Consider the following 15,567-nt stretch of genomic DNA (forward strand, 5'->3'; position numbering starts at 1 on the left):
CTTAAAAATTAAACAGGTCCAGAAATTATTTAAAAATAGAGGGAAAGAGATCCTGACTGGTTGCAGGTTTTATTTTATTTTGGTGAAGGGAGGGGCCATGGTGGTTGCTGTTTTAACAACATTTTATTATTAAAACTTTCAGACATGCTGAAGTTGGACAGACAGAAAACACACACGTACCCATTGCCCAGATCCTATTGTCTCGCTGTACTTGTTATATCATATATCTGTTCAGCTATCGACACCTCGATTGGTCCATTCAGATTATTTTTTCTAAATGCATTTCAGAGGAGATCAGGCACCGTTCAGGGTGTTATGGCCACAGACCTAGACGCATTTCAAAGTAAATTTCAGACATCAGTGCACTTACCCCTAAACACTTCAGCAAGCACATCAGGAAATAGAACTCAATATTGTTTATGATTAGTTTTGGAATTTTGAGTTTATCTTTACACACAATGAAACACAAAGATCTCAGGTGGACCATTCCCTGTGTTTGATGCAGCTGTATCTTTAAACTCAGGACAAAACTACATATCTTAATTTCCCATCAAGGCCATGTGAAGATGCAATGCTGATGTCTGTTCGGCCCCAGCGAGCTGACTTCTCTGGGGAGAGGCCGAGATTTTACATGTTTTTACTCTATTTCCAATCTTAGGCCTCCCTTCAAGTCAGTGCACCCAGATTGGATTTGCAAATTCCTGGCTCAGCTCTTTCATCTCTGTGTCTCTAGCACCCCTTTTACCCTCCTATGGAATTGGAACTGCCTGGATCCTACGGCCTCAAGCTTCTGTCTACACACCAGGACCCTATCCCACCCTTCTTCTTCACTTAGGTGTTCTGCATGGCCTTGGTAGACTTAGCTGCAGCATGAGAGCAGTGAGGCCTCTGGGACCACCCCTTCTGGCACCTCATCTGGAGAAACAGACTTTCTCCTGATATTGGTGTTTACAGGAATCTCTCCGGATAATGGTCCAAATCTCCCTTTTAAAATAAGGTATTTTGGGGGATGACCCTCAGGTAAGGGGTGGGGGATATCTTGCCCCACTTGTCAAATGATCCTGGCCAGTGGTGAGATCCCAGGGTTTGCAGATGTGCTTACCCCTCCTTCCTTCCCAAAAAACCCACGCCTTTGGACAGCATCCAGTTAGCCCAACATGGCAAGCCAGGATTACAGAGCCAAGGGGATGAAGAGGTGTTTGTGAGCCTTAAAAGAAAATCCAAAAGTATAAAGAAAGGCCCAGAATAAATTCCTACAAATCTTGCTGCCCCACAGATGGCCCTAAATAGGCAGCCAACCCAAGTGGAAACCCCACAGGCGAAACGCAGCCTGGGGGGCTCAAAGGGGACCCGGCTTTGGCTTTGCCTGGGGCATGTGCCCGCCTACAAGCTGGCCAAGCGAAGGCAGGATCCAGTGTCCCCTGCAGACTTAGGGACATACCAGGCACAGCTAGCTTACTGTCGGTGGGTGATTACTCTCTGCTGGCTTCTGAAGTAGGGACTTTTTGTCTCAAAGTTTTACAGCTCAGGGCCCTGTTTTCAGGGACCAATTTTTTGGTCTTGTTGACCATCCAAACGTGGAATGTCCCAGGTTCGCCCCAACCCTGAGGTCCCCCCCCCACCACCACCTCCCTTCACCCTCTGCCACCTTGCAGGGTCTCTGTTCCCTCAAACTCTGGCCTTCCCACGCGCTTGAGGTGGGTTTGCCCTCCCCTTGCATCCCCCCCCCCCCCCCGTCTCCAAATCCCTTTTTAACATGCCACATTGTCCCGAGGAACACAAGGAAGAGAAATTGGGGCGGGGTGGGGGGGGGATCCGGAGGCCGCAGCCAGCAATCAGGCCCGTCTCTCCCCCTGGCAAGGACACACACGTCGTGAGCTCGGCCTGAAATGTGTTTCATTATCACATAAAAGGCTCCCGTGGCGAAGGAGCCCAGAGGCAGGGCCGGGGGCCGAGTGGGGGACAATGGAGGCTGAAAGCGCTGCCCTAACCTGCTATGTTTCGTATCGCACGCCCATTGTGTGAGGGTCGTTTTAAACTACTTAGTGCTCCCCCCTCCACTGATCCCGGCCGATAAGATATAGTTCTGTCCGAATACATAAAAAGGATGTCGGGGAGCGGGCGCTTTCGGAGGCTTTTCTGCGCTACTTGGGTCTTTCACACACACCCCCACCCCGCTTCAGACCCCTCCCCCAGCCGGGCTCCAGGCTCGCTAGCTCACAGTGTCCTCCGCCCGCTTTCCCCAACTCTAAGTATAGTAGGGTGCGGCGTTTCTTTTTGCCTCCCTCTCTTTTTCTTCCTTTTCCCTGCGCCATCCGCGCGCCGGTTTAAGCAACCGTGATCTGTGAATAAACAAAGTCAGTAAACAACCGAAAAAAACATTCTAGATCCGAATTCCAGGAGGGTAAACTTTCCATGCCACGTCACACTTCAGCAAATTTGCACAGATATTATATTGCCTCCCCCTCCTTTATTATTCTTTTTTTTTTTTTTTTTTTGCTAGGATCCCATTGTACTTAACTGAATTTTATAACGCTGATCGATATCTTGGTAAAATATTCATTTTTAAACTAGCGGGCAGTGAAATCTTTGCTTTGTGTGCTAAAGTCAACAGTCGCTCGGTTTGAGCTCAAATAAATGCGGAGATGCCTCGGCTCAGAGCAGTCGGCCACCTCCCTTCGAGCGCTGGACGCTCCGCCGCCCGCCAGCCCGCCGCACCACAGGTAGGGAGCGCGCCCACTCGGGGGCCGCGCCCGGGTCCCCTGGGCAGCGTCCGCCTCCCATTCCCCTCCGCGCGCCTCCCCTCCCCCAGCCAGCCCCTTTCCTTTCCAAGGGCCCCTTTCCTTTCCAAGGGTTGGGGGTGGGGAGGTAGAGAATGAGAAGCTAAGTCGGTGAAGACCCTGGAGTTTGGAAGGTGGCCTATTTGTGCGGGGATTTCTGAGAATACAGGGTCTGGGTGGACGATGGGGCGAAGAGCTGCAAACAGACTCAATCTGGGCTCTGAGCACATAGAATTGGGTTGGGGCCCCGAAGCTACGGGAAGCCACTACAGGCTCCTGCAGCCCATCCGGGGTGAGGATTCGATCCGACGGACGCGCGTTTCCCAAGGACAGTGAGGGGGTAGGGGATGGGGGAACGCCCTTGGCCCCAGAGTCAGGGGTGGAGGCAGCGGAAAACGGCGTGCTGGTATCCCGTGGCTGCATCGGCAGAGGCCCGAGAGTGGCGAAGCCCTCCCCGCCTTCCCCGGCGCGCAGGGGTTCTAGTCTGGTCTAGGCGTTTCCCTAGAAGCCCACAGACCGGGCAGCATTGGGGTCAACGCCTCGAGGCAGCAGGATTGGGACAGGGCCTTCCCCGAGAAAGGAGTATATTTTCGTTCTCGCTGCAAGAAGCGGCGGGTGCCCTTTACGCACAGAAGCGCACGGCTGCAGACAGTTTCGGGAGCCTCGGGGGTTACAAGCGGGGCCCAGCGGGGGAAGGGTGGAGAGAGAAACGCGCCACCGGGCAATTAATCCTCATTCTCCCAGACGCTGGCCCCGGGTAGGGGCGCGCTGCGGTGCGGGAGGAGAGGAGTTTGGAGGACCACACAGAACCAATTGCATCTTTCTCCCGCCTGTGGGAAGTCACCAGCTTGGAAAACTAGAAGTTACAAAGCTGCCAGTTGTAACTGCAGGATCGTCGGGTATCGAGGCCAGGGTATGGGGTACTGAGAAGGCGTCTTTCTTCTGGGATCTTCCAGGTGTCCCCTGAAATTAGCATTCCCCTGGAGGTGTTTACTTTAAAGGGCTAGACATCCCGCCTTGTTTGAAGCCCGCGCAGACTTCTAGGTATTTCACCAGGCGGGGAGACAAGCGCTCTTTCCGTCCTCCCCGCGGTCACCAGATCCCGGGACCCAAGGGGCAGAAATCGGAATCGATCCCTGTAACTGGCAGGGTCAGTTATGTGGGCACCTCTGTGTGGGTGCCCCTCCCCGCCTTCCCTGGCGTCCGGGACCGCGCACCTTTGTCCACGCACGGGAGGCCGCCTGGGGAGCGCACCCGCCGCCCTCCAAGCCGCGGTTCCGGCTGGCGGCTAGTTATCTTCCCTAAACAAGATGGAACGCCTGCAGGACACACGGCTAGGCTAATCGTTTTTAAATAATTAATGCCTCCCCGTTCCGCTGGTAATGTGCGGCCTTGAATCCGTCAATTACTTGTCATTAGACGAGTGTCGCCCCACGGCCTTCCCTCGGGCCTTTGATGGCGCCCGGTCACCCAGCCCAGCCCACTCACGGCCGAATGAAAAAGTGCCCGGCCTTGAAGAGCCGGGTGCGGAGTAGCCACGGCCCTCGATTCAGTGCGAGTTTTGAAAGAAAGACCTTAGTTGAAGAGATGTAATCTTCCAAATGGCCAATTTAAACGCCTGATCTTTATCGCCCGCCTTCTCCCGGCTTTATAAAGAAAAGCCGGTCCTCAGTGTTTTTGGGGCCTTTTAATGTAGGGGTGGGGCGAGGAGAAGCGAAAGATGAGGCTTAATAGGGCACGGGGCAGGTGTTTGCTCAAGAAGGTTCCTGGAGGCACCTCGGGGTAACTAGTTTTCTAGCGCATCCTTCTAAGCATCAAGGGCCTGGAAGTACTGGCTGCCGGCTTTGAAGGCCGGTGCGCCGGGACAAGTCTTCTGGAATGTATAAACCAGAACCGTCCGGAGAAAGCGTCAGGACCTTTTCAGGCAGTGCATCTTCACCCTTCAAGAGGTAATAGGACCCCCCACCCACCATGGGCCTGACATCACAGAACAGTGGGTGCCGGTTGATGCCCACGGACTTGTAGGTACCAAGTCCTGCCGCCCAGAAGAGGCGCCCAACACACACGCCTTAGAGGCACCATCCCAAATTTGCTGTCCCTGTCGTAGCACAAGAGCTTGATTTCAGACCCCAAATGCCTTTGCTGGGTCAGGGACACTGTGGAGACCGGCCTTGGCCACAGCACCATGGCCAGCCAAGGGGTGGTGGAGTGAAATTAAAACAAAAACGAAAACAGAAGAGAAAATTTCCCCAAAGTTTGCTACTGATTTCATTACGTTTCTGCTGCTCCCTATCCCCCCCCATCAAAGGTGTTTTTTGTTTGTTTGTTTTTGTTTTTGTTTTACAGTAAATAAATTGTCAAGGTTTCAGAACCTTACATGCCTCCTTGGAGCAAAAACCATGTGCTGTATCTGCACCACTCTCAGCTTTACAGATCACAAGTTTCTCATAACCTCAACTCCCAGGAATGGTTTGCCTCTAAGAAGAGAATAGAAGACATGAGGGGTGGAGGGGGAAGAAATCATGAGGACATTGGGAGAAACTTTTTAAACATATAGAGAGATGGAGAAAGGGTGATTGGAACGTGCCTGTGTGCCTGGTTGCCTCCAGAGGACCCTGGGCTGTGCTTTAGGCCTTTGACTTCAGACCTACAGCCTTTCTAGGGCATTCCACAAAGATTGGAATTTTTTGAAAAATTCCTTTTTGATGAGATTCACCGGATATGGGCAGGATGTTGCAGGCACCTCCAGAGACAAGCAAACACAAATTACACGGAATAGATATATGTCCCCACTGGAGCTCAGCGGGGTCCCCACCTCCAGGCAAGCTTGGTTTCTTCTCCCATTGACAAAACTCCCAGGGAGCGCCCTACCCCGGAGCTCTCCAGGGGTTGCCTCGGAAGCCTAAATCCTGGGGCATCTTCCCCATTCTGTTCACAGCCTTCCTGCCCACTCTCTTATCCTTTTTCTCCTTTCTTCTTTAAAACAATCATGTGTGTCCCCCCTTGCCCCCTCCCGCCATTGTATTTGTTGATGACCTAACACGCTCACACCAAAAGCCACACACAGAAAACCAACAACGTGGGATGGGAGGAGAGACCAATTATGATTGAGGCTAACAAGCGGGGAACACCCAAGTTGAGGCCGGCTGTCTCCTGGGAGACTGATGGAGGCTTATTTTACAAGCTGTCATTCCGTCCTGGTCCCTATTGCCAGATTGGAGGTGATTCCTATTCTCCCCTCCCCCTCAGCCCCTGTACCCTTGGGGCTTATTCCAGATTCTTTGTATATCCTCTGCAGAAGTGGCCCCCCCAAGTCCCTCTCCTGCACAGGTGGAAAGAGCAGCACATCCTCACAACAGCATGCCTATTTTTCACATCAGTGATTGTTCCTGAGATTTCTGAGCTCATTGCCAGCAAGATGTGGACTGGTCAGATGTCACTGTCACACATGCCCCGTCCTCCTCACCAGATTCCCATTAAAAGGCATTGACTACTTACCCTTTACACTCTTCCCCTCCTCCTGCCTCTTCCTCTTTTGCCTCTCCTACTCCTTCTTTTTCTATCCCCCCTCCCACCACCACCAAAGAAGGAGGGATATTTTACTGTCAGATAACACAACTGATAGCTGGGAATGCTAAAAGAAGCAATACAAATTAAGTTGCTTTCATTCATCCAAAACTAGAGGTCTCACATTCTCATTAGAGTAACTGCCTGGGGTTTACTCCTCTCTTGAAGCTAATTAGAGGGAGTAATATTCCCTCTGATGTCAGGACATCATTCGAGCAACATCATATTTATTTAACTTTTACATATCAAATTAACTGAGAGGGAAAATTTCAGCATCACCGACATGGGTGAAGAAATGCTCGAGTACAATGCCGTTAGAACCTCGGAATGAGAGATCCTTTGCTGTGGTTTAGTTCCCCTTGCAGAATGGGTTCTGCTTCTGCTTGCTTAAGTGGTTGAGGACCAGACTTCCTTCACAGGTAAATCAGCTCTTCCATTGTTTCATTTATCTGAAAAGAGTAAAACCACAAAGTTCAAGAGTAAGCAGGAAGGTTTTTGGACCAGGGTTGGTAATGACCCCAGCAAATCAAAATAAGATTGTGTGTGTGTTTTGACTTGTTATTTCATTAGAAAGACGATCTCAGTTCATTAGCTGTTCTTTTTTTCACAAAGCACAAGTAATTATACAGTGGATTTTGTTGGGAAAATTTTGCTCATGTGAAAAGGACACACATTCCTAATTTGAAGACATGGATGTTAAGAGCATATTATTGGAAGAGGAAACATAATACTGAGAAGTGTCTGGAGAAGGCTTGAGAAGAGTTAAGGCATGAAGTGGGTGGCTGGAGTACTGGGAAGAGCAGAGGATGATTATGTGTCATTTTCCATGAAGGAACAGGGTGACATGTCAGCTAGGGCAGGACCTGGATCATAAGAACTTCTATGTGGAGACAAATCAGGATGTAATATGTGGACCCCCCTGGTACAAAAATATGCAACCATTGGGGCGCCTGGGTGGCGCAGTCGGTTAAGCGTCCGACTTCAGCCAGGTCACGATCTCGCGGTCCGTGAGTTCGAGCCCCGCGTCAGGCTCTGGGCTGATGGCTCGGAGCCTGGAGCCTGTTTCCGATTCTGTGTCTCCCTCTCTCTCTGCCCCTCCCCTGTTCATGCTCTGTCTCTCTCTGTCCCAAAAATAAATAAAAAACGTTGAAAAAAAATTAAAAAAAAAACAAAAATATGCAACCATCTGCTCAAACTTTCTGCTTGCTTTGTCTTCTAAAGCCTAATCTAAGGAATTTAAAACAAAACAAAAAAAAAAGACCAATCCATTATATATTTTTCATTTAGTCTGCAATTCTGTATTACATTGAACCGAGCTGTTCACACACAGAAGTTGTAACTTCAACTGCTTGTTAGCTGAGAAAATGCATCCTCTATGCAGAAGAGTCCATTTTTTTGGCAAAACTTTTGCCTTTCATTCTACCTTCTTGGTGTTTCTCATCTCCTGCTGCCCCTCCCCCCAAGTCCCTACCCCTCTTTTCTTTATCACAATTGTATTCACTTCAACCACCATTGAGTAGGGTCCCATATGTGCCAGACAATGTGCTAGGTGTCTTCATAAACATGACTTCATTTAAGCTTCCCCACATCCCACTGGTAGATGACAGAATTTATGGGAGATGGACCTGGGGCGGAGAGAAGTTAGGGAACTGCTCAGATTTCAGAGCTCACCACTCAACTCAAGTCTTGCAATTCTATGTTTTTTTCAACTTCTTTTGGCCTCCTATGGCGGGGGGGGGGGGGGGGGTGGGGGGGGGGGGGCACAGACCTCTTTGATTCAAATGCAGTAGGAAACCTGCCTTCTCCACAACCCCTAACTTTTCACTGTGGGCTGTTGTTGGTAGAGGGGAGGCTGAATATTAGGAGAAAGGTGATAAGAAACAGGAAGATCTCAGGAAGAAGGATGGCGGAGACTCCACCTGCTATCCTAGAAGGGATTAGGATGCATTATGTCTGGGATCAGGCTGGATTCTTATTTTCTCTTTTGGAGCAACACAGTGTATTCCTATGTGACGATGGTTTCTCAAAGCTGGCCAGAGGTTCAATCAGAACTGGACCACAACTGCACCACCACTGAAGCTGCTGTAGCCGGCTGGCTTAATGCTGGAGGGAAAGAGAAAGGGAGAGAATCAGCAGCCTGTGATTAAAAAGAGAAAATGCCGGGGAAGAGGGGGAAAAAATGTCAGGGGCAGAAACAATGACCTGGCATCCGGGCTTAAATAATGCACATAGCCCAATTACTTCTTGAGGTGTAGCCTGCCAGCCGTATTCCTTACTGAGAATTCTGGAGCAGAGGCCAGGAATGTTCTGAGAGACTCCTGCTTCTGACCTCCCTCTGACCCACACCTGGTGGCCTAACCGCACAGGTGACAGCACAGCTGGAATGCACGCACCGCCCACAGCTGGGCTTCAGGGCTGCCCTCACCCCAGCACCAGCTGCAAGAACAGCAAAAGGCCCCAGCCCCCACAGCATTCCTCCCCCCACCCTGCCCCCGCTGTCCACATATACACAAATTCAGATCCAGATAAACACCTGCCTCAGAGGTTTGCCACTGAACGGGTGCTGGCCCAGGAGGACCAGCCTGCTTCTGTCACAGAGGGAGGATAGGATGTGACCCAGCACTCAGTAGGCTTGCAGTCTGAGAGGAGAGCACACCCCAGCCAAGTTTCACGTCTGAGCTGCACATGGTACATGGATGTGCAGGGAATGCTGGCTGATACCTGCTTGTGCCAGGCCCTGGGGACACAATGTGTAATGAACAGGGACCTCCTGGACACAGGCTTGGATTGGAGGCCTCCTTTTCTTTTCCACTTACTGAAAGATAAGTTCCCTGGGTGTCCATGGTTTTTAGTGGTGTGGGGTTTCCTGTATACTTAGCATCTTCCATTTTGGGATTTGTGGGGAGGCTCTGGACAACTGGATTCTAAGGCCAGTGCCACACAAAATGATGTGTAGGGCATGGGAATAACTGACTCTTGGAAGTACACAAAGTTCTAGATTAAAACATACTTTTCACTCCAAACTGGACAATTGCGATGTTAGGTTGAGGGGGGACGATGCATCCAGAATGACAGTTACCCACTCTCAGGTTGAGTGCTGAGCTTCCTAGAGACTGCCCAAAAAGGGCAGTCATCCAATCTTCTGGCTGTTTATGGGGACAAGTAGGGACAGACATCCAATCTATATTTTGTCCATCCTCCATTTAATGACCACTCCCCTCCCACCAGCAGTTTGCCAATTAAAGGCCAATCTCTCTTGATTTCTTTGCTTTAAAAGGACATTTCGATTCATGCAGCCAAACAATTAAATCCCCCTCTTGCCTCTCCCTTCCCAGAGCTCACGAACAAGATGCTTCCCTATCTCTTGCCAGCATTGAGCAGTGGGAAGGAGCTGATCTCAGGTGCTAACCTGAAGTTATCAGAATGCCAGACTCATTTAGGGAGCTCAACTCTGGAACCCAGGGCGATCCCTTCATTGATTGTGGAAAGCGCTGTTTAGATTTTGTCGTAGCTCAGTAAACAACCAAAAGTAACTGCGGGATTTCTGTCTTACATTCAGCTGAATCCCTCTCTTTCTCGCTCTCTCTCTCTCTGTCTCTCTGTCTGTCACACACACACACACACACACACACACACACACACACCACATACACTCCTCCTCTCCCACAGGCTCCTGTTAATCAGGAAGGGATAGTCAGACCAAGGTCCTTTAAGAACACCCTCATCTAACTCTCCAGCTGCTGAGTCTTTTGTAGGGGAGTGCTACACCTTTCTCCAAGAACTCACATCTCTCCCAAAGGGCACAGCCTCCCGAGTTCCTAAGTCTGTAGCGAAAGCTCTTGAGAAAGGGTTTTGCCTTTGGACCCCTTACTCTGCCATCTCTGAAAGCCCCCACCTGGCTAAAAGACTTGCCAGGGACTTGGCCTCTGTGGCCTCCCTTCCCCCACCCCAGTGCTTCCCTGAGATCCGGGTTGTCTTTGATGAGCTTGTTGCAGCTCAGACCCAGCTGCACAAAATTGAGGGTGAGGGGTGGATTCCCTGTCTGCAATGCTGGGGCGCTGCTTCTGGGCTGGGCAACACGGTCCTGGATACAGATCTCTTTGGGGGTAAAGGCGAATTAAATTGGCAAGCTCTACTCTGATACTCAAACTTCTGCAGTTCTTAGCAAGACCCACATTTAGGCCTCAATTACTAGTAGAAAAAGAGAAAGATGCTTCCTATTGTCCACAATTTGCCATTCTCTGAATAGACCATTTGTTTTAATTAGGTCCCCTTCATTTAGTTCTATCTGCGGGAGCAGGTTTGCTCTGAAGTGATTGTGTTGAACGTGCGCACTCTGCCATCTATTTGTGTAAAATAAATAGAAAGACATAATTGCCCGTCATCACAATATAAAAGATTAGTGCAAATCCTAAACAATGATCATTTAAAATTCGATAATTCTTAGAAAAAGGAGTCAAATGATAAAGCACAGTTTCCCCGAAGGTGTTAGACACAACGGGCCTGCAATGGATGTGTGTTTAAAAATTAAGAAACTTTTTTTCCCCTAAATTGGTACTATTTCAAATGGAATTATTTTCTTATTTGTTTAGAATGCCTTTCATATGAAAAAAAATTCAAATCAGATCACCTCAACTTAAAATACAGGTCTTCAATATTAGCCAGCCTCAAGCAGAAAGCTTTCTAAAAGTCTTGCAAATCTAATCCCTGGTTCTATTCTTCCCAAGATGCCAAAATTCTAATATCTTTTATTTTTTAAAGTCCCTAATTTTGTCCGTGACCTCTCCAATCTTAGAAAAATCGGGGTGGTGGTGGTGGTGGAGAAAACAAATATAGTAATGTGTAAATTCTTAGGACTTAAGATAGGGATATATTCCACAGTATCGAAAGTTCCACAACATTTTGCACATTAAGCAAATATTTTTTTTTTTTTAAACAAGGGGTAGCTCTTGCAATTAGATTGCTATTTTATTATACAAGGTACAAACCAATAAAGTATGCCGTTTCTTTTCCCCTTCCCTTTTCCTAGTACAATTTTGGGAAGGAGGATAAAATGCATTTTGGGTTTTGATATATTTATTTTGTGCCAACCATCTGCATATTTCATGAGGCTCAACTATTTCTCTGCACAATGTACGGTCTATTCTGTGTCCTGAGGAAACGAAAGAATAACAGACTGCCGGTCCCTCGACCACTTGTGTTACTCTTCAGTTCACAGTATTCTAGCTCCATTGTTATCGATAGTCCTATTTTGTTAAATATCAGCTTGGCTATGACGAAAGCTAATTATGCAATTCCACTTCATTTCTGCCTCTAAATTTTATACTTGATAAAATAGCTCAATGATGCTAATTAAATTTCTGCTTACAAAGATGATTTCTTTGTATTTCTCAAGGTTTGGCTTTCTGGCTATGAAATTTACACTAAAAACATTTCTGGGGGTAGCAAATATATTGATCGTTTTTGGATTAAGACTGTTAAAATATATATTTCAAATGTTTCTGAGTTAGAATAGATCCTATGTAGAAGAGGGATTTGTTCTATTTACCTCTTTCCTTTGTGCAACGTTTGTGCAGATCCCCCCACACCTGGGAAGTAGTTTAGATATTTTGTAATAGTTCACTACCTCTGGAGCCCAGGCAAAGCCGTGCTAAATTTTGAAAAATAATTCAGGAGACACTCGCAGATATTGGGACACAGGGTGTATGTAACCTCCCATGGCTGAGACAAGCGACATTATGTTTGGTGCAAGGGGCGAAAAACACGACCTAACAGTGTTTACATGTGTATTCAGCCATGAAATTGAATATTATCAAAGTTGAAAAATGCAAATCAAATTAAAACCATGGAAAATTGTCTTTGGAATTACAGCGGCCTCGAGACCCCAAGTGTTTGCTTAAATTGAAGCATTTAGAAAATGAAAAACCCTAAATTGCCCCCTTCTATTCCCCCCCACCCACACTCCCCCGCCGTATGAAATTTGTTCTTTAATTCTACTAGAAATGTGTTGAGGCTCAGCCATCAATCGTTCCTCCTTGGCATCAATCACACTGAAATAGAACTTTTTCTTAGAAATTGTCTCCCTTCACTTAGTGTCACTAAAGTCGGACGTGCTTCAGAAACTGAGCGGCACCGCTTTGCTCATTCCGAAATGAGCCCCACACCATAGGCTGCCAGGTTCTTCTCCCTGTAAGTGCCGCTGCCGAGCCTAAGCCACCTAAGCTATGCGCTGCGGGCGCTGCTGGCGCTGGTCCGGGAGGGCGGCGGGCGGCGGGCGGCGGGGCTAGGGGCCCCGGCCCCACACACGCTCGGCGCAGCCGGGGCTACCGGGCCGCTGGGTCTGCGGAGTAGCGGGCCAAGCCCCGGAGCCTTCGCGCTCATTCGTTGCGCTTTCCCACGTCGGGGAAGCCTGAAATATGGAAACGTGGCACTTTGCTTTGCTAACGCAGGAGTTCCCAGGGTCTTGATGGAGAAGGACCAAAAAAGGAAGTGTCAAAAATCTACTTTTTAGAAGTGAGACGTCTAAAAAGTAATAAGCAGGGGTGGCAGGGCGTGCGGGGGCGGGTCATTCTTGCCTTTTTCCAAGTTCTAAAGCGCAGGAAACACACGCTTAGAGGCCAACCCATCAGATGGGGCCAGTCTCACCCCCAGTCGCCTGGGTGCTGCAAACTTTAGTCCTCTCCAGTACCTCCCCCATTTCTCTCCAGCCTGGGAGAAAACCAGCGCGCCAGCGGTTCTCCAGTAGATGCCAAATGCGGCCGCGTTCGGAGAGAGCCCGCAGAGCCCTAGTAGCGCAGCAGGAAGTGCAGGTGGAACCGCCCCCGGCGCTCTGCGCGGACCCGGCCTGGGGTCAAGAGTGGCAGCCGGACCCAGGTCGGGTGGAAGCCGGACCCAGGCAGGCGCGCCCACAGAGTTAATAGGGTCTGTGGGGACGCTGGGGATGCCGGCAATGGTTAGGTTGTGCTGGCGTGGCCTTGGAAAACTTTCATCTCATTTGATGACCCTCGAGGATATTCATTCCCCACCCTCCCCAACCTGCCTTCCTCTAGTTTGAACATCCATCCACCCAAGACTGGGCAGGTCCGGGATGGCCAAGGGTGGTCTGGCTTTTTCTCCCATGGGGAGCAGAGACAACCGGTGGCCTCCGCGTCACGCAGTCCTCCCTCCGGACCTCCAGCTCAGCCCTTGTAGATTTGAAGGGCAGAGGCTGTTGCAGAAATGCAGTAAATCCAGTCCTACGAACCCAGATAGGAGCAGGATGAAGAGTAGCAGAAGCCAATTTATATTTGAAGCCTACCTCTTTATTGCCTTTCCATGGATCAACACTAGCTTTATTTCCGTTCCAGGGATCAAGACTAGCTCAACTATGGCTGAGAAAACAACCCATGTTCCCCAGAGTTTAAAACCTGCCCATAAGTTGTGGTCGTGTTTTGGAGATTCGGGATCCTATTTCCAAGGAGAGTTGTCCGGGGCGTGTTTATGTTTGTTATTTTCAAAACCAAGCAAAGGAAACAGCAGCCAATTAAAATGAAATATTTTTATTTGCCTCCAACGTTGTCAGTGATTTGCCCCCTGGGGATCCACAATTTTCCCAAGCCTGTTAACGGGTGACAATGAATGAGTGCCTCGTGTAATTTAATTTTCCTGTCACACTAAATAGAGCTACATTGTAAACCTTAGATCTACTCTTACTGATAGGATCGCCTTGTTTTGCCATTTGCACCATAAAGACCCCCAAAAGGGACACTGTATTGTGACCTCTACTCTTGAATTATTCAAGAACTTAACGACATTTTCCATTTTAAAAAGGGAACTAATTGCCATTGATGTAAAGCATGTGACCTTCCCTGGGTGCCCAGTATGAGAATGTAACCATCTGTGTGTGCGTACAGGAGCTGCAGAAAGCGGGCAAAAATTGGAGAAAGTTGTAAACATAAATTAGCTCAAAATAGACATGGAATTAAGCACATTATTTAACTCCACGCCCAGCCATGACATAGGTTTCCAGAAAGTTCTCTTATGTGACCTAAAATCTTTATAAAATCTCATATCAACTCAGGCCTGTTTGGGGGCATGGCATGACTTTTTATCTAGAACAGTAATATTTGAATTAGTGAAATCCAATATATCTTCATTAATGGGAAATCACTTCGTGTGATGTCAAGCAAAATATCTAATAATCTGCTCCCTTTCCTCCTCCTCCCCCTCCTCCCCTCTCCCCATCTCCCATCCTCCTCTTTGGTCTCCTCCTCCTCCTCCTCCTTCTCTTCACCTTCCTTAATTTCATTATTTTCTTACTCAATAGGAAAAAGAAACTCACAACTGTAAATAAATTGTACCTCGGTATTTGCTATTTGAAGCAGTCTTAAGTTTCGAGGAAAGCTGGCATTGAAATTCTTCAGGACCAGAATTCTCACTCTTCAAATTCCTTGAAAATGGATGCTTATCTTTCCTCAAAGTCAAAAGACTCCCAGTGTATTTTCTACTGTCCATTCACTCTGTCCCTTACCCCTAAAGTAAAACAAAAACTCTTTGGTTTCACAATTTCAGTGTGCAAAGATACCCTGATGCTTTTCCTGATCTATCTACCAAGTCCACAGCCAATATTAACCATTTTAAAAGAGTAAATAAATTGGAAAGTAAAACACATTCCTGGGCTGGGTTACAAATAACTTCTTTTGAACTTTTAAGTGATGCTTTCAACAAGGAATTTCGTCATTTGGGCAGAGAACGGACAGTTCCTTTTTAATAAACACACCATGGCTTAATTGAGATCTAAGTAACTTCTCTCTGTTAGGCTGTGTGAATCCACACCTCTAGTTTGTAGAATTTCTCAGGGGAAAAAAATAAAGTACATTTGAATACCTTGTTCAATTCTAATGGATCCCACATTATATTAACCCATTTGACACAATTGCTGCCATTGCAGCCTGGAGCCATGTGAAAAGCAGAGGGTCTGACTCTCCATCTGTGGCAGAATACTAAGTGCTATTTTAAAGGAATTTGTCATAAAACCATTATTACTCACATTGTGTAACAGAACAACTGCTTTCATATTTCTTCAAAAGAAATTTGTTTCCCTCTTTGGTATTATGTGCTTTTGTGTACAGTAACATGGCAGAAAAAAATGAGTAAGTATTCATGTTCTTATTGTTAAATGATAAGTTCATACTTAAGGAATAAAGTTTAAAGCATTTGCAAATCAAGAAAAGTTGCAGCA

At 47.9% G+C, this 15,567-nt stretch overlaps 1 long non-coding RNA gene across 1 annotated transcript; it reads left to right on the forward strand.

Moving 5' to 3' along the window:
* The first annotated feature begins 2,522 nt into the window (after positions 1–2,522).
* LOC131485345 (uncharacterized) lies at positions 2,523–13,888 on the forward strand. The gene is made up of 3 exons (XR_009248786.1): positions 2,523–2,723; positions 12,441–12,536; positions 13,694–13,888. It is a non-coding gene; the product is annotated as an uncharacterized LOC131485345 (long non-coding RNA).
* Positions 13,889–15,567: the final 1,679 nt, after the last annotated feature.

The sequence above is a fragment of the Neofelis nebulosa genome, chromosome 9 (assembly GCF_028018385.1).
Source record: "Neofelis nebulosa isolate mNeoNeb1 chromosome 9, mNeoNeb1.pri, whole genome shotgun sequence".
Lineage (NCBI taxonomy): Eukaryota > Metazoa > Chordata > Mammalia > Carnivora > Felidae > Neofelis > Neofelis nebulosa.